The sequence below is a fragment of the Corvus hawaiiensis genome, chromosome 1 (genome assembly GCF_020740725.1).
Source record: "Corvus hawaiiensis isolate bCorHaw1 chromosome 1, bCorHaw1.pri.cur, whole genome shotgun sequence".
Taxonomy (NCBI): domain Eukaryota; kingdom Metazoa; phylum Chordata; class Aves; order Passeriformes; family Corvidae; genus Corvus; species Corvus hawaiiensis.
Window position 1 is genome coordinate 51,950,248 of NC_063213.1, and position 24,173 is coordinate 51,974,420.

The 24,173-nt window shown below is 36.6% G+C and overlaps 1 long non-coding RNA gene across 1 annotated transcript in view; it reads right to left on the minus strand.

The window, feature by feature from the left end:
• Positions 1 to 4,405: 4,405 nt before the first annotated feature.
• LOC125326342 overlaps positions 4,406 to 24,173 on the minus strand; it is a 40,495-nt gene continuing 20,727 nt past the window's right edge. The window contains exons 2-3 of the long non-coding RNA XR_007203773.1: positions 12,863 to 12,952; positions 4,406 to 9,019 (exon numbers count right to left, since the gene is read on the minus strand). This is a non-coding gene — a long non-coding RNA (uncharacterized LOC125326342). The remainder of the gene's footprint in view (positions 9,020 to 12,862; positions 12,953 to 24,173) is intronic.

Genomic DNA, 24,173 nt, shown 5'->3' on the forward strand with positions numbered 1-24,173 from the left:
AAATAATTTTTCACTGCCTCAGGATTCAAAGGCTGAATACATCAACCTTTCAATCCTTATTTGCAGTAGGGGTTGTTTGGCTTGCCTTTTATTTTTTCCTATGGTAAGAGTGCATAGGAGAATAACTCGAAAAAAATTGGTGATCAAGGGCATACCAAAAACATATATTATTGTCATCCTAGATGTTCTTGGCCTTGACCAACTTTGTTAGTCCTCATACATTTTGGCACAAAATGGTCTTGAACTGATACTGATTAGACTGCCCTGGTTTTGGGCACACAAAACAAACTAAGGGGTTTGTAATCAGTATTAAAAAATATTGTTCTAACCAGAACAGCTGCTCCAAATAATTTATTCTTTATTTAACCAATATGCATAATTTTTTCGGGTAGCTTACTCTTCTAAAACCTTTAATACGCATATTTAAATTAAACCCTCCTTTCTCCACAGTGTGAGGTTGCACCTGTACTTCGTAGGATATTTAGTTTAGAATAAATGATCACTCTGATGCCTATTGTGCTCTAAACCAGCTCCACTTTTGCTTTAAGTGAAATCTTCCAATCAACCAAATCAACTTCCAATGCTCTATATTTGTGTGGAAAGCAAGAGAATATTTTTAGAAGATGCCATTTTTTATAAACCGAAAAATATGTAGCAGAAAAAGCTGTGAAAGGATAAAAATATCTATGGAAAAAACCTGATTATTAAAATCATAATATATAGTTCTTTAAAGCAGTAAACCTGAAGATGCTGATAAAACAATAAAGATTAGTGAACAGGAAGACTCCATGGGAACTAGTGATGAGGAAATTAGCCTAGGACTCAGGAAAGCTGTGCTCAGATTCCTGCTCTGCTACTGACGGTTGGCATTGTGCTGGGCAAATTCATTGCCTTTCTGCCATCAGTATAGTATCATGATACAGGGCAACAGCACTTCCCAGCCTCTCAGGAGCATTGTTTGGGTAAATTAATGAAAGATTGAGAAATTCAGGTGTCATGGTAATGGGGAAAGAAGAGAAGGAGGGAGAGGGTGTGAAAGAGAAAATCCTGGTGGCCATATATTCCAAACAAGCAACAGAAAAGCTCTTTTCCCCCCACTTCTTGAATACATTATCCCAGAGACACTACCACCATTGGTGATGGGCTCAGCCTTTGCCAATACTGGGTCTGTCTTGGAACCAGGTGGCTCAGTTGGACACAAGGGAAGCTTCTGTGGTTTGTCATAGAAGCCACTCTCTGTAGCCTCCCAACTGTCAAAACTTTGCTAGGCAAACCTATTACATGTGCAGATCCATTCCTGCAGCTGTGGCTTGGGATGGTATGGCAGGAAATATAGGGTGAATAATGTTGGCAGGGGACTGGGGGACAAGCTCCAGGCACTGTGGCATTGGGTGGGAGGGTGCAAAATTTGATAGGAATGGGGTTGAAAATGGGATTTGGAGAGATACTCAGACCATGTTGTTCTTACTGCAAAATTCAGGACCACATTTCAATTTTTGCTTTGGGAATGATTGTGGCTGGCTCTGAGATAATTACCAAAGTGAAAATAATAATTCTTATAATTGCCATCTATTGTCAAGAAGAAAGTAATTTCCCTTTTATGCCCTCACGCCCATTAATTTCAACCTTAGCAGAGATGTCTTGCAGAGGTAGTAGTGGTGAGAAGTGCACTGCAGCTCTTTTCTAGAAGCTCTTTCTGAGACCTCAAGCAGCTTTCTGGGCTGTTGAACACTGCTTCTTCCCTGTCACCCTGTGAGGCTGGTTGTGGTTGCAGGGCACTTAGCCCCTGCATGGCTTGTGCACAGTGTGCTCTCCTGACCTGAATTGTTTGCTGAAGGACCAGCCACGTTTACTGGCGCCGTGCTGAGAAAAGCACAGGAAATGCTTCATCTCCATTCTCAGCACCAGTAAAAGGGAGGGCAGACGGGTAGTGGAGGAGGAGAGGAGCAGTGGTAGCCAAAGGGGACAAGGGTCTTGTCCCTCCATCCATGAACTGGTTTGTGTTGGAGCTGTAGATCAGTAGGGGTATAGCAGATTTGAAGGCTGCATGGGAAATTCTGCCTCTGTAGCCATGTGGAGACACTTGAATTAATTTTTAGATGAAGGAAACAGAGCATAGGGTATTAAAAGGCCATGGTTTTCCAGGTCAGATTTCTAAAGGTTTGCATCCAAATCTGTTCTAAGTAAAGCAAGTAGAACTGTTACACCTTGAGTCACTGTTTTGTGCAAAAATTATGGTAGAAACACATGCCTTAAAATATCACAGGGAATAAATTTCCCTGTTAAGATATGTATGATAGGGGAAAAAAAAGCCTATGCTTTCCTTCTAGCATATATTTACAAAACAGAGATTTCTATCTTTTTGGTATTTAAGAGTCTTTAAAATTTATATATCAAACCAAAACCATAGAAAACCCGCTTTTTGGATGTTTGAAAATAGTCATAATCCCTAAATATAAAATTGCATGATGATTTCCATTGAAGAGCATATTCTATACTTTATGCCTCTTACAAATGCTGGAAGTGCATCTATATTTATCTTTCAAAACAGCAGTTAGGTGAATGAGGGAAAACCACTTTTTGGATAATTTTGAATTTTTGTCTGAATTCAGTTTTATGCTCCAAACTTTCCATGATGAATTTGGACCTTGTACTTACTGAAAGAGAACTGAACTTTTTCTTTGGTAACTGCAAGAAGGTCTTCATATCCCTTTTGTTTTGTGTCTGAAACTAACTAAAAGATTTTGCACTGTCTTTTTGTCAGACTTTCCCAGTTTTCTATCTAAACTGATCTGTGCATTCACAGTAAAGCTTCATTAAAGATCAGGCCAAGCAGTCTTTAAAAAGTACAGGGCTTCAATGACAGACAGATGGTGGCTTTCATGATGTCAGGAAGTGTCAAATATTATGGTTGGCTGCAGAATGATGGCTACTTTCCAAACAGATTGAGAAACAGACAGAAAGAGCAAGAACACCATTTGTTGTATTTAGATACATTGTGAACAGAAGGAAGCAAGACAGAGCATACTTTTACACATCTTTTTTCCACTCCTTGTGAAAACAGTTTAGGATTTGTTACGTTATATTAGCCCTATCATTATGCAAAAACATGTGAAAGCCAGAAATGCTGAGATAGATAGATAGAGATATATATAGATTGATAGATAGATATAGATCTATAGATATAGATGTGTTGGTATATATTGAGATATATATATATGTTTCCATTGTGACTTTCTGTGTCTTTATTTGCAGTTCTGTGGATATTTTTTTTAATATTATAGGCAGATAGAAACCTGACATTTCATTTAATGTATTTATTTATTTATTGATTTATTTTAGGAACAAAGCTGTCCTATTTAGATAACTTGCAAAAATATTGCATTTTTTATTATTATTATTGTTATTAACCTATATGTTATTCTGAACCCCTGTTTGGGATAGTGCTCATTAAGGTACTTACATTTAGATAATTGCTTTGGTGTTGCATAGGGGTGAGGTTTTTTCAGTATTTGTGTTGGTGCTTCGGGAGTTGGGATAGTTTTGGTTCTTCAGAATGGGACAGTTTTGAAATATAATATGTGCCAACAGCTAACTAGCAACTTTTTAATAAATATCCAGAAAAACAAAGGCCATGAAATGGTCTCTGTCTGGATGAGTGGCTTAAGCTGCACAGAGCCTGAGTGACGTCAACAAGTCAAAGATTGTTCATGTCTGAAGGATGGGACAGATTTTGTGCCTAAGAACTAATTAAGAACTATAATTTTTTACTTGAATATTTTTTTGGCCAATGGAATTCAGAGTGAAGGGTGCTGAAATGCCTACCTTTATTGCATACCATTATATCACGGGTGTCTACATCAGGTCAGCATTTTGGTAGAGCAAGCTGACTGTTCCTGATGACTGTAATTTTGAAAAGTATATTCTACATGGGTTTTATGTGCCTGGCACAGTTACTGGAGAGTCTGTCTACCCTCATGGCTGTAAGGGAGAGGTGTCAGGTTTGCCTTTGCTTATTTAAGATCTTGTTTAGGCTCCCCTGTCAGATGGCTTAGCAATGGCTGCTTTAAAGGTAAATGAAGGAGCTGACCTTGGTCAGGAGGAGGAAAGAGGGAGAGAAGGCCTGTAGGAAAGAGACATCTGAGAAGCTGGGAACTAGGACAGCTGCCCTGTGTGTGTTCCTGCTTATTTTACTTATTTATGAGCTTTTCCATGATGTCATTCACTATCTGTGTATAATCACTCTTTTCCTCCCCAGTTCTCTCCCAGAAAATCTATCTGTTTCTCTAAAATATCAAAATACTTAGAGAGAAAATACATGCTTATATTTATGATAATTAAATCCCCGTAAAAATAAATGACCACATTTTGGAATATTCTTTTATTTTTTTTGCTTGTTCTCCATTCAACAGTGGACTAGCTGAATCCATGGTACCATCATGTGACAATAATTTTACACTTCCAAATTATACCAACATTTGCAAACAGCATAGCAATTATCGTCCACAAGGAACCTCCTTAACCAGAATCCTGTTGCTCTGTGGAAAGAAAACAAAAACTGTAGATTGGAGCTTATTCATGGCTTGTTAAAGTGTGTTTTTTGATTAATGATGCAAAATTGAGTGATGGATTTTCCTGTTTCTCTGCTCTTGCCAAATTTGCTGTATGATTCAGCATTCCCCTCTTTGAATACTGGAAATATTTTTTTTAATATTTTTTGTTATTTTGGTATTTTTCTGTCTTTTGTAAGGATGTTTTAAGGACTGAAGGCCTTTTTTATCTAATTCATTCTTTGTAAATAAACAAACATGTCATGAATAATACAAAAAAAATATCCACAATTAATCATTACAATTCTTAAATTAATTCTCTTTACCCATAGTCAAACAGAATCCATTCAAATTTGCTTTTTGGTGAAAGAACAATCAATTGAGATTTAGGTTTAGCAGAAAGGTGTATAAAAAGAAATAATGCAAATTTTGTTTCCCACGAGCATTTATGGAAGTCTGATTTTGAGGAGGAACACACAACTCTGTGCACAGGAAGTAGTGTTCCTCACACTGCTTCAGTTGGAGAGAACAAACAGTGTGACCTGATTTACCAATCCTAAATAAATGATGCAGCTTGAATTTCAAATATTTGCAATCTGTTTGCAGGGAAAAATTCAGACTTATTTGTTGAGTACGTTTAAATGAGAAAATCATGATCTGCTGATGGATATTCCATGAGAAGAAAAAGAGGCTAATTTAGTCGAAGAAATTACAGGCAGAGAATTACTCACTCAGCGCTACTGGCAAATAGTAAACGAGTGGCACCAAGGTTTCAATTCAAACACTTAACAAAGAAAGCAACTAATAACGTCTTCCTTTTTCATCTGAAGTACTATAAAGAAGAGGGCTAGCCCTTCTGCCAAATTGCTTTTGCAGAAATGTGACTTCCGCCTTCGTTATTTTACTCAAATTGCCTTAATTAAGAAACTAACTCTGCAGCCCTGACTTTGATCTTGTTTTCAGACTGGATGTGTCCAGGTTCATCTTTATGGACTTGCTGATTTTCTGCTGGATTCAGGTCAGAAGTCACAGTCTGCTGCAGAATATTCCTCCAAATGATACATGTCTAGGGGGAAAAATCCTTTTGATTTAATACTTTTCTCAATATTTTAAGAAATTGAAAAGTTATGAAACAACCCCCCAGGTTGGGAGATACTGTCCATCCCGAGTTTTTTTTCCATTATACTGTAGAATTACACTACATTGAGCTAAATAGTAATTTTAAAATATTGTATTTTTTTTCTTTGTTTTGGTGAGTCATGGTGGTGGTGGTGGTTTGGGGTTTTTTTGGGCAGTTGTTTTTTTGTTTGTTTGTGTTTTGTTTTTTTCAGTCTTCCATACCTGGGAGGTCTTGCATAGAGCTCTTCTTCTGGAGCCCAAAACTCCTTCTTAGGCAGAATTCTACTATGAACTGATCTACTATGAACTTTGGATCCTTTGCATAGTGTCATTTCAGGTTCTTACCTTGGTTTCAAAGGGTAAGTAATGGAATGATTTGCATATGGCATCAATTCCAGATAAGTACAGTACCATGATAATTGATAATACAAGTAGATTATTGTTGCCTGGGGAAGCACCATGATTTTTGGTTTAGGAAGGATTAAAAGGATGGTTTTAGCTCCAGCTGAGGTGCATCTAGGCACTGTCAGAAGATGGAAATTCCTGTGGGTATTCTATTAGCTTGCTTGAGTTTTGTTCCTTTCTGGGGCATGTGGATTCTCATGGGGCCTCTCTTATTCTGTCTTCTTCATTGTATTCCATACCCAGAATAGTCTCTTTTCCTTGGGCAGGAAAAGGGAATGAAAGATGTTCTATATCTAGAAGTTTTTGCAAGCTGTACATTCAGTCCCCATCCTATTGCTTGGCTGGGTGATGTGTGCCTCCATCCATCTCCTGGGAGACATGGAGCAGGCTGTATGCATAAACATGGGATAGCCTCTCGTTACATAACCTGTCCCAGTTACTCACTTTCAAGACAAAGTGAGGTTCAGGGTGTAAAAAAAATCTTCATTTTATGAGTAGAAAGCCTACGGATCCTAATTGCTTATGACCAGAAGGCTACTGGGAGTAGGTTTCGGAAGCATGTTGATATCTAAAAAAATTAGCTTTCTTTTGGACCTTTTGTGTTCTCCTGTATATCAGCAAGGTCCTCTAACCCTATAGCATCCAAAATGGCTGTACATAGCATAACATTACAGAACAGACTTAGAATGGAATGACTTGGAATCTCCTGCTTGGGCCACTCATGTATTTCCCTAGACACTGAGTTCAGTCCTTCTGTGAAAGGTGCTCCATGGACCAGAGAAAAGCACTCCCACCTTAGGCCTCTTCCAGTCCTGTTGTCACGCAGAAAAAATTGTATCACTTTAAGGCAGAAGAAATATATTAAAAAAAAAAAGGGTGAAATTGCCTTGTAAAATAGGCAGGAATGGGAAGGGGCAGAAAAGAGAGAGTTACAATAAATAAGTGAATGTTGAGATTCCATAGGATATTTAATTTTCAATTGCTATTTTTATAATTCCTATATTTCTCTTTGTGGTAATTGGCTACACAAATAGAGCATAGCAGTAGATAACTTTCGTAAGGTTTTTTGACACTGTTTTTTATATTATTTAGACAAGATATCATAATTTATTTAATTAACACAGAACAGTTGTAAAACTGAGTGATAAATACACTAAGAGAGTAGTTGTCAGATTTGGTGAAGGTATGTAAAGAATTGGTTCCTCAAAGGTCTATTTTGGTTATGAATGTGTTCAATGTTTTCATTAATAGCCTGGATAAAAGACCAGAGCATACAGTTGATCTTTACTCATAGCATCATGATGTGTAGCAGTGACTTTACTGGGGTACAGTGTTACAAACCAAAGCAACCTTGACAAATGGAGAAGCAGCTTGGAAAAGAAAAATGTAAGAAATTAATCAAAACCAACTGCAAAATATTGCCCTTGGGCAAAAATAATCAACTGTGCAAACAAATGATGAGGAACTTGTTCAGCAACATTTCCAAAAAAGATCTGGGAACAACACACTCAGCATTAGTCAACAGTATCCTTCTTTTGAGAAAGAACACACCAGGCGGTATGTTGAGTTGTCTCTGGTATGCAAAATATGAGAAGTGAACTGTCCGCCATGGCTGGAATTGACAGAACCTCAGCTTTACCCATGCGCAGTAGGATTCAAATTGATAGGGGGTCCAAACAAGTCCAGACAATCTGGTTAGAAGTTGAAAAATAAAGGAGTGAAAAAGTTGAGGTTTTTAGTCTAAGAAAGCCTGGAGAGAAGGAGACTTTGGCAAAAATTTTCAAAATGATCCAGGGAAGAAAATAGTTTATCCTTAGGGAAGAAAATTTATCCTTAGGGACATTTGGACAAGAAGCAGGTTTAAACTTCAACAAGAAATGCTTAGTTTGAACAGGTTTTTCTAAGTGTCCAGTAAGGATGATAAATCCACACGTTTCCTGGGGATGTGGTGGTAGCGGGTTAATCCTCACTCTTTGTGAATGTTGAAGGTACAAGTGCTTTCTGTCTAAGGAAGTGGGGTACAGTTTATGATCTCCTGAGATCCACTCAGACCCTACTTATTGCTGAGTTGTGATTACTGTCTTGACCCAGCTCAAACATACCAAAATATAACTGAATGTTGCAAAGTTTTGTTAAAAGGGACTATCTGCATAATAGATATTCAAGGTTGCTCATTTTCATGTTACCTAATTACAAAGAAAATACATTGATTAAACAAATTCTCAGGCTTTCAGTATATCAGCTGCTCTTTCTGAGAGCTTATTTCCTTGAAGCTATCAAGTTTGTACAAAATAGAAATAAAATATAAATGAATGGTTCTCCACGAAGATGGTGCCATTCTTTATGGAGCTGCATCAGTGATAGGTCAAATTTATATTGCTCTGCAGTATGATTTTAATATCATTCTGGCCTGGTTTAGGCATAATCAAGTCTTCTGTTGAAAGAGCTCTTGTAAGGAGCAATTAAACATTAGTACTTTAGCTAGACCCATATTAAATTATGCCTTGGAATTTAAGTATCTGGGAATCATCTTAAATCTCAGCTTGAATTTTAGGTTGTATTGTATCTGCAATTTATATTGAGGTATAAGACAATCTGTTTCCATCTTGATTTAGTATTTATAGCTTAAAATGTTATTTCATTATTAAGTGTTCTGTGCAACTGTTAGTAAGACCACTAATAGATTAAGGTACTATTATTTATGATTACAGCTTCTGCTTTTCAACAAGAAGAGAAGCTGAACATTCAGCAAGTGAATTTTAACATGCTTTTTGAAAGCCTTGTAATAAATCAAAGCTAGCTGGGTACCCTTCAGCAGCCATGAGTGGCAATTCCAGCCCTTGCAGTGAATACTTACAACACAGTGGAAGCAAAGGACTTTGAACTGCTGTAACACCAAGGACTCAACAGAACACCTCTGTAGGGCAGGCGCAGGAGAATAGTATCTGGAAAAGATTTAATTTCACTTATCTCACCTTCTCTTTGCTGTGGACTGACAGGACTAGCACTCAGCATTCTCATGGACAAGCTGATATGTGACTCTGAGCCCTTTGAACCAGATTGTGACAGTATGAACAGTAATTGGGAGTTCCACTCACTCCAAAAGAGTCCTTGCCATAGGAAGTCGTCAAGTATGTACAGTTTAGATTGACACATGGATGAAAGAGCAACAAATAGTACCTTGTATCTTCATCAAGGCAGATCACCATTCAACATTGTATTTGAAATCTTTGAAGCATAGGAAGAGCTTTAAGTATGTCACAGTAAGCTTGTCACATTAAATACATACATTTAATGGAAATTAAATATGTTCATTGTTTTAAATATATGTTCAGTTTATGTCAGTATTTTGATCACTGATGGTAGCTTACAGTTTAGTTCCCCTGTCAGCACAGAGATTTCTTAATGCATTAGGGAAATAAATGCTTCAAATCCAAAGGACTAAAGAAAAATAACTAATTTCATTTACATTATAAGAAAGACAGGTTCTCTGCATAAACCTTGTATTGAATACATTATTTGGGCCAGAGTAGATGAGTATGAGCTGCATAATTTCCTTTTCACTCTCCATGTAAGACATAGTGTAATGGCTTGACAAAGAAAAAGCCGAGTTACACTTGCTGTACTATACAACTCCTTTGTTAACATAACCAGTAAAGAGAGATTATATAACATGATATTGCCTGATGATCAGTTCTCTGGTTTAAAGAGCTAATTTCTTCATGCTGCCAGTCTGTTCTGCAAACTCTTTTGTGTTTTAAGATGGGAGACTTTCCCTTCTCCCAGTTCTGAGGAAGAAACAGAAATAGGGAAAATAAACTTGTTTCTATGTGTTGCTACATTGCACAAACACTGATCCCCTAATATCTAGTTACATTTTTGACAATTTTGCAACTAAGTTGAAAATAAAAACTACTCACTTCTACTTCAGCAAGCTGTGTGAGAGCTATTGGTGGCTTGAAGACTTGCCTAAAGACAGCCACATTTCTGCCTGAGAAGTCTGTCCGACATACCTAAAGTTAGTTTTTAGGAGACTGAATGGAAACCATGGCCTTCATTTTTCTAAGCACCTTACGCTTGCAAGTAAAACTCCTTGTTGTGTAATCAATGGACCTAAAGATCAAGCACAATAGTTATCAGATGACATCCTAAACATATGTATTAAGACTTTCTGATTTGGCAATATTTAATATCACCTTTCCAGTAATTTGAAAGTTTATGTTAACATCTAATAAAACTTTGTCAAAAAATCAAGTGTTAACTACTTGATTTTGAAAAGTGGTGCAACCAAGCCTGTGACTAGAATATCATTCAAGGACAGGCTCAGAAGTCAATTCAACACAGGCATCAGTATTCAAGTTTGGAGTAGGAAAGACTGTCTGTCTTGCCTTAATATATTCAGTATATTTTCTAGTATTTGAGCTATGTTATGTCACAACAATTGTTCTAGAGGCTATTCTAATTCTGTTATTTGGAATAATTTTTCTCCCATTCTAGATATTCTTCTTTAGCTTTTCTTTCTGTCATCCTATTTCTCTTAAATCTATTAATTCTGATCTTTTACATTTTCAGTTAAGATACACCAACATTCTATCTATCTGGGGGCATGGGATTGAGAACAAGGTGGGAAAAAGTGAATTTACTATTAGAAGAGCAGGAGAGAAACATAACTACTGCAGTCCCATCCAAGCTTAGCATTGCCACAAAACACCAATGTTGGCATTCATCTGAAATGCTCCTCTGTAGAGTTTCTTTGCTTTCCTTTAATTCATAGCTGAGAGCTTAGCCTATAGCAACCTGAGCCATAGTTAATGAAAATTGAAAAGTTACATTATATATTGTCCTTCAGGGTAAAAATATTAAAACATCAACTTTATCTACAAAGACGGTTTCATTCCAGCTACTGCAGTTAGGGAGAGAAATGTACACAAGGCATATACATTATCCAAATGTCTCTGTCCCCAAAGGGTGGATGAAAGAATGTCTTCTGGGCATGAGTCTCTAGGTTTTTTAGAAGTGTTACGATAATTTTTTGTTTATAATAGACAACACCATAAGGAAGGTTTTACATGCAGTGTACAGACTGAGTGAGGAACTCATTCACAAACTCTACTAGAAAGGCATAGATGGATGAAGTCTATTATTGAAGCAGTGCCTATTGAAACAGCAGTCTATTATTGAAACATTTGAGTAAAATAAAAAAGGACAGTCTAACAGCAAACAATTTTACTGTCTGTGGGAGCCATCCCTGTCTTTTTTCAAGAAATAAATGACCATGACTCTGGTTCCTCACTACATCTGATGTAGCAGATGCATCAGTAAACAGTGGTCCAGGAGTGAACTGTAACTTTCTGAAGCACTTCCATTTACAGAACAATCCTGCGTGGTTGGTCACCAGTCAGCTACTCTCTGTGCCATGAAGATAAATTCCTACATACTAAAGGAAGATAATATTTAGCTGAGCTACTCCAATATGAGTTTTTCTCTACTTGCTCTCCTCTTCAACAAACATTCCGTCCACAGTGTTGTGAATACAAAGTGGCAGCAGTAGCATTTCTTAGGTACCTCTTGCATAAGGTGCATGCAAAAGACCCGTTATAGTCTGTGTGCAGCTCCTGGGAGTTCTCCTTAACCACCAAAACTCCCCAATGTCCCAGCCATAATTCCTACCAGGAAATCTCAGGCTTAAGTGCATGGTCTTAGGTGCACATATAAAGCAATGAGAGGGAGTTTAATGACCTGGAAAATAAAGTACATGAAGTTTTTTTATCATTTTTAGTATTATTGTATATCGCAGATCAGTTTTTCTTTGCTATGTGAAATGTGGCAGTTATGCCAGGGCTCCAAGGGTTGCTTTGCTGGCACCTCAGTTCAGCAGGAAGGACTCTAGCCTGTAGAGTACAGTATATTTCCAGAGCCAGATGCTTGCAACATAGTATTTATACTATGATGCTTTTTATTATGTCTTTTTTCTCCAATACACCTTCAAAGAGTAGCAAGCAATTCCCTGGGAACAATCCCTACTCTGTTTCATGTTCTCCTGGATATCTTGATCAAAGTACAATTTACCTTGAACAGCAAGTAAACATTTCCTTATAAATCTTAAAGTCTTTTAGCATGAGCTTCAGAAAACACAACGTTATAAGAAAACAAATTTTAAAATGCTAGTAGATCAGACCTTTATACATCCCTAAGAATCCCTAAGTCAGAAGCTGACCACCAGATGGGGAGATCTGGTGTTCACATCAGTGAATTATCCTTCATATATTTCTATTGGTACAGCATATCTCCTTCTTCACCTTTCCCAGAGTGCTTTATCCCGTATCAACTATATGCCTGTGGAACTGAGTTTTAGACTATATTTACAGATTGGTGTATACTAAGTGAAAATGTATGTTAATCAATATTGAGCCAGGTGTTTGTAGAAGAGGAGATATCCCATTTTTGGTTCACATACACAAACAAGCTGTACATGTTGTATGAAACTGTTCTTGACTGTTTTTCTCTGCATCTTCCATATCTAAAGACTATTTTGCGTGTAAGAGAACAGCTCTAAAAAATGTTACTGCTGGAACCACAAGAAATATATTGAATTCCAGATGTGCACTGTGAACACATTTCAAGAAATTGACGATACCTGCTATATTGCCAGCTTCCTGTAGGAACCCAGCATTACACATTATTAACAAAGAAGACAGGCCCAATTATGAATTATTCTATATGAATTATACTGCTGGGGTAAGAGCAATCTTTTCATCTTCTCATTTTTAGGGATTTGTGTGTCCTACCTTGTTTCTGCTCTCTTTTCATACTTCAGCCAAGATATCTTCCCATAAAAATAAGATGCATTTAGGATTTATTCCCTTGCAGTCCAATTTCTAAAACAAAACAAAAATCAGCAAATATGGAGACATAAGACATACTCAATTCCCATTAACATTTATCACATATAGTCAAGGTGTTCTTATGATTAAGGAAATGACCTGGTACTTGAGAGACCGAGATTTAAATTCTGTCGATAATTCTCTATTTATTTCTGCTGAAGAAAAACACTTAAACATGTGCTACAAATTAAGGACAAGCTTAAGTGGTTTTTGAGTCCCAGACTATAGACCTTGGGCAAACCACTTTGTCTCTTGGAGTCAGAATGTGAAATCTTTTATTCAGCTTGGTGAGCAGTTTCATGCACAACTAATGTCATTGATTTTAATATGGTTAGTCATGATAGTAACCACTTGCCAACCTCAGACTGGTACCTCAGCTCTTATTCTGTAGAAGGGGGTAATTAAATTTCCATGCCTCCCAGAAATATTAGTGTATTACACACTAGGTAATTTAGGTAAATTTAAAAATCCCACTCTTTGGAACTGCTTGAAGTCTTTTCACCAAGATTCTGCATACATGCTTTTGCTCAGATACAATATTTCTTTGTCTTTCATTTTCTTCACAGAAAAGTTGCGCAAAAAGGAGCGTATTAGCATCCTTAAGAAAACTGAAGTGATATGATGAATTATTATATAAATAATTTCAGGGGAATATACTCATTGTCTTTACTATGACATTTTCAGAGAAAATATTCCCTGCCTGTCATCTTAATACTACCAAGTCAATATGCTTTATATGCAATTTATATCAAAGTTTGGAGGAAGCTTAAATGAAAAAGAAATAGCCCACATTACTGCAATATTTGGGGTTTTGCCTTGTATCTCTTTTATCTATTATGATTTTTTAAAATAACTACCAGTAGTGCTGAACCCACTGTGATATGTAAGATAAGCTATTCTGAGATCCTTCATGTTCCATAAACCAGGGTATGTTCTTGATTAGGCAATCACTGAAAGAGGAAACTCACTTGTAAGTGCAATTGCACTTACATGTCAAAAGAATATTTATTAAGAGAAGAAAAGGAAATGTTGGAATCTGAATCAAAAGAGTTTAACATCACTTGGCCTAACCTTTTATATCTCAGTAGAAATCAATGGAAAAAGAAAATAATTAGCAAAGAAGCATGGATTTATATAGAGAGATATAGACATACATATGTATACATACATACATGCACTCACACACATATATATATCATATCTGAGTTTCATCTTCCACTATTTTAATCTCAAAACCAATGGAGAATGTTTGATTGGAGATTTCCCTTTCAAATCCACCACAAATTCCTTCAGTACATTCAAAATAAAGGCTTTTTTTCTCCCTCTACTATTCCTGGTGGCCCACAGAAAGCAATTTTTGAATGTTGAAACTGTAGGAATAGAGTCAGTCATTAGTCTGTCTAATTAGATGCTTTGGTCAAACACAGTAAGCACTTGAGTAAACCTGGACAATTATGTCATAGCAAGGCTGGAACTTTAGAGGGCAGAAATACTCTGATTGCATAAAAAGTGTCAATTGTCATGGATATGTTTTTGTAGTAACCAAGTTACTTGTGAACTTGACCTATTCCACTAAGCTTTTAAAATTGTTGATCGTGAGGCTTGTAATGGAATTTGTTCCACTGTGTGCAATCATGCGCAGTCCTTCAGCTCGAGTCAGCCAGGCTAGTAGGCTCCTTTGTCAGGCTGAGCTCCTCCTCTCTATTAACCTCCCAAACAGTGCCTAGCTCAACTTTACAGATCTTAATTCTATTTGTTCCACTTTGTGCAATTAGGCTTACTTCATGCACCCAGTCCACCAGCTCTCACGTGGGACTCCAGAATGTTTCAAGTCATGGATATTTACAAGAAAGGTATGAAAATCATGGAATCCCGAACTGCCCTGACAAACAGGGAGACAATGCCAGACCTCAATAACACTGTACTTAGCTCCACAGCATTCAGCAGTGAGGGATTTCAAGTGCAGAGAGAGAACAAAATAACCAAGGAGATATGTATGTGTAGAAAGGAGGCTGTGAGAAAAGGTAATAGGAGTCATGGCTACTACCCCCATGTGTCACTATTCCTCTTTTGCATTGGTTGTGTGGAGAACGAAAAATGTTACATTTTTTTTATGCCAGCCATATGTACCAGCTTCATTAGACTCAGCTGACTTTTGCAAACACTTCTTATTATGTGCCCTGCCTCCTCTTATTTGAGATAAGTAAGAGACAGTTTGCATATTTCTTTATCTACAACATTCAGTACAGAAGTTGCTTTTGGAGATCAAGAAAGAAGTTTATTTTCTAACCATGTTGATATGGGATCTAATAAATTTCCAAGGATATGTTGCTAAGAAAAGATGAGATATGAAGCTACCTTGTCTCTGTGTATCTGCCTGTGGTTGTTCTCCCTCTGTCTTTGAAATTAATTTAATTTTAGTATAGTAGTATAGATCTCAACCCTGGTCAAAATCCTTTTGTTTTTTCAGGAAAGGAGAGGAGATAGAATCTAAGACTTGTCTAGGCAAAATCACAGCTGAATTAATCCTGAAAAAAAACCAGTATAAAGAAATTTAAAATTAGTCATTAACCTGGTACTACTAGGAAGCTTCCAGGAAACTGCATTTCCACAGAAAATTTCTCTGTAAATGTAAATGTTATGTCATGAAAACTTTCCAGGCAAAACTCATTCAAGCTCTCCGGTGTCTTGAGTCTAGTTGTATCTGTTTACACCATGGATGATTTTGCCATATTCTACTTGTTGAAATTTTGCCTAATGAAGAACATAAAACATAAAATAGCAGGTATTCATCTAAAATGCAGGCAATACCTGTGAAAATCGTAAGTAAATATAGGCACTCGGTATTGCTCTTTCTTCATTTCAATGATTAAAACACCATTACTCAGATCCCCTTTCAGTTTAACAAGAATTTAGTGCATTCAGGGGGAATAAGGCAATATTTTTCTACATATTATCTGCTCCTTTGAACAACAGATTGTGAAAGCCAGAGTTCTTGTGCCATTAGTTGAAATGGCATAGCAACAGTCAAACCTCTGAGATGACACTCAGTGGTCATTTCTCCATGTTCATTCATCTGACAGAAGACTTTGGCTCTGTTATCTTTTTATCCATCCTTCATGCCACGAAAAAAGTGGCTGCAAAAATATCTGTTTTTAAATAGCTTCTGAAAATAAGAATTTGCTAGAGTTTTTTTCCTAATCACTGAGAAAACATGTGAAACTCAGACCTTACAAGTCAACATGAAGTGCCACTGAACAAAATATAAAGTATTTACTTATGATCCCATTTTTGTTGTGACAATATTCCCTATGGCAACAAATTAGATTTTAGTACAACAGCACTGGCAGAAGTAATGACCTGTCACCAAAGCATATACTTTTAGTATTAAAAATAGTAAGTCTTGTGGGGGCTAACTCATAAGCTTGTCTGGTGTACCCTAGAGAATGAACCTCTGTGCATGCATCATCATTCTGTTGCCAGACAACTTTCACAGCCAGTGACATGACACGTCTGAAGTCTATGCCAGAAAGAAAGCTTAGAACATTTTTTTTCAGGTTTATCTCCAGTACTTAACGGTGCAAACTGTAACCACACAAATCTATTTTCTAAACTAAACTAAACTAAACTAAACTAAGAAATGATGAACTGCATTAAAACTGCAGAGGGAAATCACGAGTCCGTGTTCATGGCAGCATAACAAGACGAGGCACATTACCATGCTTTGTAGGTAAGGCATTCATAAACCATTATTTTCTTTGGGTAAAAATCTTGGTTCCATCTTTTTCCTTTTAAAGAACAATTCAAAAGTCAATAGTTCTCAAAAACTTGTGATGACATTAATTTTTGCAATAAAATGACTTTCTAGATGTATTTAAGTCTTTTAGGTAATTCATAGGAAATATCCAGGAGGCTGAAATTTAAAACTTCACAGTAACTCCACTGTACTCAGGGGCCTCAGATACACATCTTATCAACTGTTAGAATAATTTCAGTTTGAATCCCTTCCAGAGTCTGAAAATTTTGCTATTCTTGGATTTATCTGTGGTGCTAGTGCTATATCTGTGCCTAACTTTTTTTTTTGAGTGCCGTGGGAACCTGTCCCACTCAACTGAAAGGAAATGTGATGAGTGCAACCCTTCAGACACCCACTCATGCCTATAGATGAGGCAGTTGGAAGTGGGGTAACTTTTCCTAGATGAGAACAAAGAAATGTAGTCTGAACTGATGGGAAATAGTCAGCATAGTAATAAGGTTTTCAAACTTCTCACCTGGAAGCCAATAACTCTCCCTCCACATGTTCATACTCTGCACTCACCGTTGGCAAGATCTACTCTCATGTATTAGGACAGATGCACTGATGGATGGAAGTCTCTTCTTGATGCCTTTTTTATTGTCTCTCAAACAGAGCTTTCCTTCTCATGTTCCTTCTCTGTTTCTCTTGTGCCAACTTTAAATTGGGATACCAATTTCTAAACCCCCATTTTTAGTAATTCCATTTCTTGCCACTTTTGGTGCTTATGCCCACAGATGTCTGCTGTGCTGATGACAGCTGTCTGTCATTAGTTTCATTCTTCTTACACCTTAAAACAAGGGTTCTTACCTTATATTCCCTGTGAATTCTGGTCTTTATTTACTGCTGTTCTGTGTCTGTACTTGCACTGTGTGCAGTTTTACCTTAAGTATCTTAGGCAAAAATTTACCACATAATTTAGTCACCCAGTATGAAATACAAAATGAGCCAAATTAGATCATAAACATTCCTGAGAGTTATTTTAATGACTGCATATCAAGATAGAGTGTTTGATGGAAATGGTCTGGAAAGTAGTGACCTATTGAGAAGAGCTGGAGAACAGTATTACCTGCATTGGTGAATGAGCAAAGCATTGTTGGACAGAAAAATCTGGGTAAGAATAATGAAATGCCCCACTGTCTGAGGACACCTTGTATTCCTTCCTGCCAGTATGAGTGGAGAGACAGAGGAATGTTGCCAGACAAGACTACTCTAAGAAGTGAAGGCTGTATATCAGATTTTTAAATTATTTTTATTTTACAGCTGCTGCCAGGTGGTGCTGTTCATATGTTATTCCATAGTGAATAAATAACACATATGCTATTTTCAAATATGTATATAAATATAATATTCTGATGTTTAGGAATCAACTGTAGTAATAAGTGCATCATCTTCAATATGTCTTTCTGTTACCATGTCAATAATTTATGTGGAGTAAACAAAAACATCAGCTCTCCCTCAAGATTTCAATGAGAATTTTTCCAGTACTTAAAGTGTCTTTTGGTTCTTTGCAACCAATTTTAGCACTGTTGCCCTTAGGCATCAATATAAGCTTAAGCATGTAAGTATTTGTATAGGTAGTAATGGAGGAAAATAAGCCCTTTCAGAAGCAAATTTGCCTAAATTATTTCAGGCTAAAATTTCAGAAAAGATTGAATCCGCCTAAATGTATCATTATGAGAGGAAGTCCTGCCTTGTTTTCAGTTTTTTACCATCCTCTCTTTCATGTTGCTGCACATAACTGTGGATAATATCAGGGAATTGATCTGGATAGATATAAGAAATATAAGAAATATAAGAATATAAGAAATTTCATTCACTTTTTCTAGCAAATTTTGCATTGTGCTAACTGATTATTATCTGAGAGTTCCTCATCCTGTAGTACTTATCTTTCATTTAAAAATTAAGTATATTTCTATACCTCATAATTGCACAGAAAAACCTGAAAAAGTGTTCTGAGTTCATTTGAGCTTATCAGATTCCTGAAATTCCTGAAAAGGAAGAAAGAAGACTTTAATTAAAGTTTTTTTGAATTTCAAAAGGTTCTTTACAAGTTAAGATTTATTTTACTGAAGTGAGTATTACTTTTGGTTTTTAACCTTTAGAATATCAAAATCTTAATGCAGTAGTAGCCAAGGGCATTTTTTAAGGCTGAAGGAACACAGAAGGAGAATCACAGGATCATCTAAAAATTTAGGTTATAGGGAGATTTTGGAGGCCATCTGGTCCAGCCTTCTGCTTGGATCAGGGTTAATCTCAAACTGGATCATGTCACCCAGGGACCTGTCCAACGAAGTTTTGAAAAATCTCCAAGGACAGTTTCCCACAGTTGAACAACCTGTTCCAGGGCTTTTTCATTCCCTTTGTGCATTGTTTTTTTCCTTAAGTCCAGTTGTAATTTTCTTTCTGTAAATTGTGACTGCGACTTCTTTCCTTTCACTGTGCACCCATGTGAAGCATCTGTTTGTGTTTTCTGTACTCCCCTTGAGGCAAACAGATACCTTCTCAGCCTTCAGACCCAGTTTCCTCAGCTTTAACCTGCATGTCAAGTACTCCAGCTCCCTCCAAATCAGGGTTTCCATTCTCTGGACTCTGCAGCTTCTAAGTGTCTCTTTTGTGACAGTAAGGCCAAAACTGGACTATGGACAAGCCTGCACTAGGACTGAGCAGGGAGGGATAATCACCTCCCTGGAGCTGCTGGCCATGCTCTGGTTCCTGCAGCTGTCTGCACTGAGCCTTCCTCACTGCATGGAGCTCGGCTGGCTCATAGTGTGTTGTTGGCCACAACCCACAGGGCTGCTAGGGTTAAAGTCACAGACAGACCAGAGGAAACCTTGGAACAACAGGTGAACAGCACTTCTACCTATGCATGATTTAATTAATTTAACTCAAAAAGCATTGAACTTTGATTGTTTATAGCTTTTTAGGACAAATATTGTAACCTGATAAAAAGAGATCCCTATTTGTTTTGGATAAGGTGGTAAAATGCTTCTGATATCAGGGCAGCTATGCCAGGTCAGAATCTGACATGATATGCTGAATAACAAAGAGGCAAAAAAAAAGGTAATACATTATATATTAGAAAACATATACTGGAAACCATTATTCTATGCTTGGAAAGCTTTGGGCATTTTTTAAAACGATGAATATCTCTGCTGGTTTCAAAGATGATTTAAACCAAAGTTTAGTTGCAAGCTGTAACTTGAGACTGTTGTGAGTTATACCACTGTTTTATTATTCTTAATAGCATCAAGTCAATCCAGAGATATTTCATCCTGCAATTTTCTTCTGATATGAAAATGCATAATGTTAATCTTTGTAATACTTTATAAACTGACTATAAACCAATGTTTATGGTCAGTTAATCATTGTATTACTTTGCTTTAGGTAATTTAGTACATTACCATAATGTAACAATCTACTTAATATAAATTTTAAAGTGAGCACAGCACAAGTTTCAGGGCATTAATATATTACATTTTCTAACCAGAAATTCAGAACACAGCTAAAGTTTAGATGCAGATCAGATATTTTCTGCTTCAAGTGACTTAGTGTTTTGCCTAAGGAATATTCTGATTTTGTGAAAGTCACTACATTTTTTTTTATTATTATTATAGTGTGCCTTGCAGTCCATTTAGAAGTCCCAACAGGACTGGAGCAACCATTACAATAATCATAACACAAGAACATCATATGAGGAAGCCTCCCAGAGCATCAGTTCAAGTGGATACATTGTAGGGTACTGTTTCCACCAACACTGAGGCTTGTCAAATCCCACTGAATCCTGAGATTTAAAAGCTGTCATGAGTGGGAGTTCAAATGAAAGGCATTAATGCTAACACATGATTACATTATTGATTGTATGAAAAAATAATACAGTGGGTGGAGGATGATGCAAAAGTAATAACTACCTGTGATTTTGGAATTTAATTAATTTAATTAATGATTTTTTAAACATTCTGTATCTTGTTAGATGGTGAGATTTCATTAAATATAATGAAAATTGGTGGGTCTCACCACTAGTAACTTGCATAGACTTGTAAGAGACAGCTCCTCAAAGGACAGCTGAAACTAAGGTAGATTCCAGACAAACCAAGAGACCTTCCACAGTCCAAAAAGGAAAGTAAGTCCTCCTAACATCACTTAAGAACTTCAGTAGTAGGGACAGTTATTTTTCATTGGGTATTGCACGATTAAAGCTCTGTGTACATACAGAGACTAATGTCTCCCTCCCTGAGAGAAGAAAAATATTGTCAGAAGAACACAGAGAACCTGAACATGAGAAAAAGTAAAGTAATAAGATTAAGAATTTAATGAACTAAGTGATCTGGGTCAGATTACTACTATGATTAGGGATTGGATAAGATTGTTTTTTCGCCATTTTCAACTCTTAGGCACCAAATTTTAGCTAAGTGCTCTCCTTTAAAGAAAGGACTGTATTATATATCTCAAGAATGCTCTTCCTCCTTTAGGTAGCCAATTAAAACTAGTATTTTTTTGTTGTTGTTAATTGCTTCTATAACTTGCTCTATACATAATCTGATACATAGTGTGCTCACAAGTCCACGTTTTAGCTTGAGGTACCTTCATCACATTTCATGGTGACAGAAGTAATTTGTTCATCTGCAAAGCTAAGACTCTGCTGAAGCTTGAACTGTTTGCAATGAAAGAGAAAGACATGGCAGGAAAGAGATCCAATCTCTGACTGCTGCATGGAAGGGAAAGACCTTTATGTATTGGGCTTAATTGATGAAGGCATGACACAACCAAAAGAATCATACTTAATTATGAAGGATAACACAATGGTATTAACTTAGTTGTTCAAAGAAATACCAATACTACACATAGAAATCAACCACTTTTCACAGAAATAATTACTGCAGGGTCTTGACTACTCTTGAGCCCTGAACAAAGCCAAGCATATTTTTGCATTGCCTTAAAGTAAACGGAGAGGCAAATTGTGGCTCAAAGAGACAATGAGTCTCCTGGCTTCCCCTTTCAGTGCCTGAGTTCTTACATGCTGGTGCAACTAGGTCATACAGTGCAAGATTCCCTATTGTGGTTATTCTTTTCATTCGCCTCTTACAGCTCCCCTGGGTATTAGCAATAAAGGAGTGTTTTATTCCTTTATTCTCCCTCCTATCCTGCATAGCCATGCAAACTGGGTCACAATTTGGACCATAATTTGTAAGACATCTGTGGATCCCTGCAACACTTTATAATCTACATATGTTCAACCTGCCCAGAACTGTATAAACTTTGCAAGCCTTTTATTTGGGAGTAGGGAGGGAGCAGTGCAAAGTGAATAGATAGTCTTTTTTTTTCAATCCTGTAAGAGAAAAAAAACCATAAATAGTTTCATTATAATCATATTTACTGCATTTGTGTCACTGCATAACAACATCAACAGGGCTGAGATAATCAGTATGATTTCATATTTTATTGTAATGAGATTACACTGAAGTTTAACCTCTGCTCTTATTTCCCAGATTTGTTATATTTTATCCTCTGTTATTTACATTATTTTGTAATACATTTTTCCATGAGTTACTATATGTCTCCAGAATTTTAAGTTTGAGTGTAGTTTTTCTTCAGAAAGTTTTCCTGATTTGATTTTATTAATATGAAATAATATAGCTCTCTTGACTGTTTACAATGACAGTTTTGTCAGAGATTTAATTGTACATATATCGTAGTCTCTAAAACAGTTATTTAAATTAGATTAAGAAAAAGTATGTTAAAAAATTAAATGCTTACATGGAAATTGTGTATTGTAGGCTAGGCACTGTTTTACTTTTCTTATTTTTACTTTACAATGATCCATTTCTTCCTCCTCTGACCCTGGTTAGGCATATTAATAAATGACATAAAAGGAAAGACTTTGTGAGACTACTAAACAGAAGTGCAATTGGAATGGGACATAAGCCCTAACTTGAAATATGATTTTACATAGAGTCCAGTCATTCTAAGAGTGGTAGTAGAAATATTTCTAATATATCACACAATCCATGTCAAAGAGGATGGCTTCAAAACCCTGGACAAAAAGACTATGCTAAATGCACTTGATCATTCTTTTGCCTCTTCCTCTCTCACATTCATGTCAACATAACTGAAGACATTGTTAGTCTTTAGCTGACAGCACTTGTACCAATAGGACTTTTTTTCAGGAGGATCTGATTCCCTTTCTAGATTAACTGACCCATTTTACTGCTGCTTCTGAGCTGCTGGGCTTCCCTGTAGTGGCTACGGAGCCCCTGCTTACTTATCTTTAACCCCTGGTGTGATGCTTCGGGGTCTACACATAGCAGAACTTACTGAGAGCTAAGAGAGTACTTGCCTGATATGCTTTGTGAAGACTGAAAATTTATCCCACCGATTCATGGTAACAAATTTGCTATTGATCAGGGCCAAATAAAATCCCACATGCCTGTGTAACTAGAGAGCATGGAAATGGAATTGGTTGAAAAAATATTTTAAAATTAAACAGATATAATTTGTACTATTAGTACAATTCCTCATGGGAGATGGAGATTTAATTCTTGGTTTAAAAAGAAATCCCCAAGTTTTCCAGCAAAAGAACAGTTTAGACAAAGTGCTGGAGACTAAACACCACAATAAACCAGGTTTAACCCAGTTCTCTGAGGAATTATTTGTGGTACACTACAAAATACTACAAAATATTTGCATTACTCTTGAGAAGGTTGTGAAAGGCATTCTTGGAGACTAAGAATAAGTCTCCATTCAGAGAAAGTGGTCTAATCCTGCCATCTCCAGAATTTAAAAAAGGGCAAACATTCCCCTACTTCCTGCACTTGCTGCTGCACTCTAGAAACAAAGCTGGCCTAATTCTGAGTTCAAGACAGTCAGATGGCACAGGCATTTTTACGTAGAATTACTGGCAATTAAAAAGAAACACTTCTACTGCAAAAGGAAACTCAAGACAGGTGACCTGGTCTGTCTGCTACATGCAGCTCATTAAATAGTTACATAAAAAATTTCATGAGAATTTGGTAGAACACTGTATATTGGCTTCAGATTCATTGTTAAAAAGATTAAATAATCAGGAGTCTTGTAAAGTAGAAGATACATTAAATAATAAATACAGGTTCTTTTCTCTGGAACATCCGATATTTACGAGATAAGAATTTTTTCATCCCTTTTTATATATATTTTTATTGATACAGGATTCTCCACACCATCCTGCCCCCACAAAAACTCTATCTATCTATCTATCTATCTATCTATCTATCTATCTATCTATCTATCTGTCTATCCATTTCTGCTCTTTAAACATTTGATAAAACAAACCGTATTCCTTTTCCAAAACATACTGGAGGAGCTGCAGTTGTTCCCTAGGAAGACTTGCCCAATGAGAGCACTGATTGTGGGGTAGTAGTCTCTTTTTCCATTTCTGATACCTCT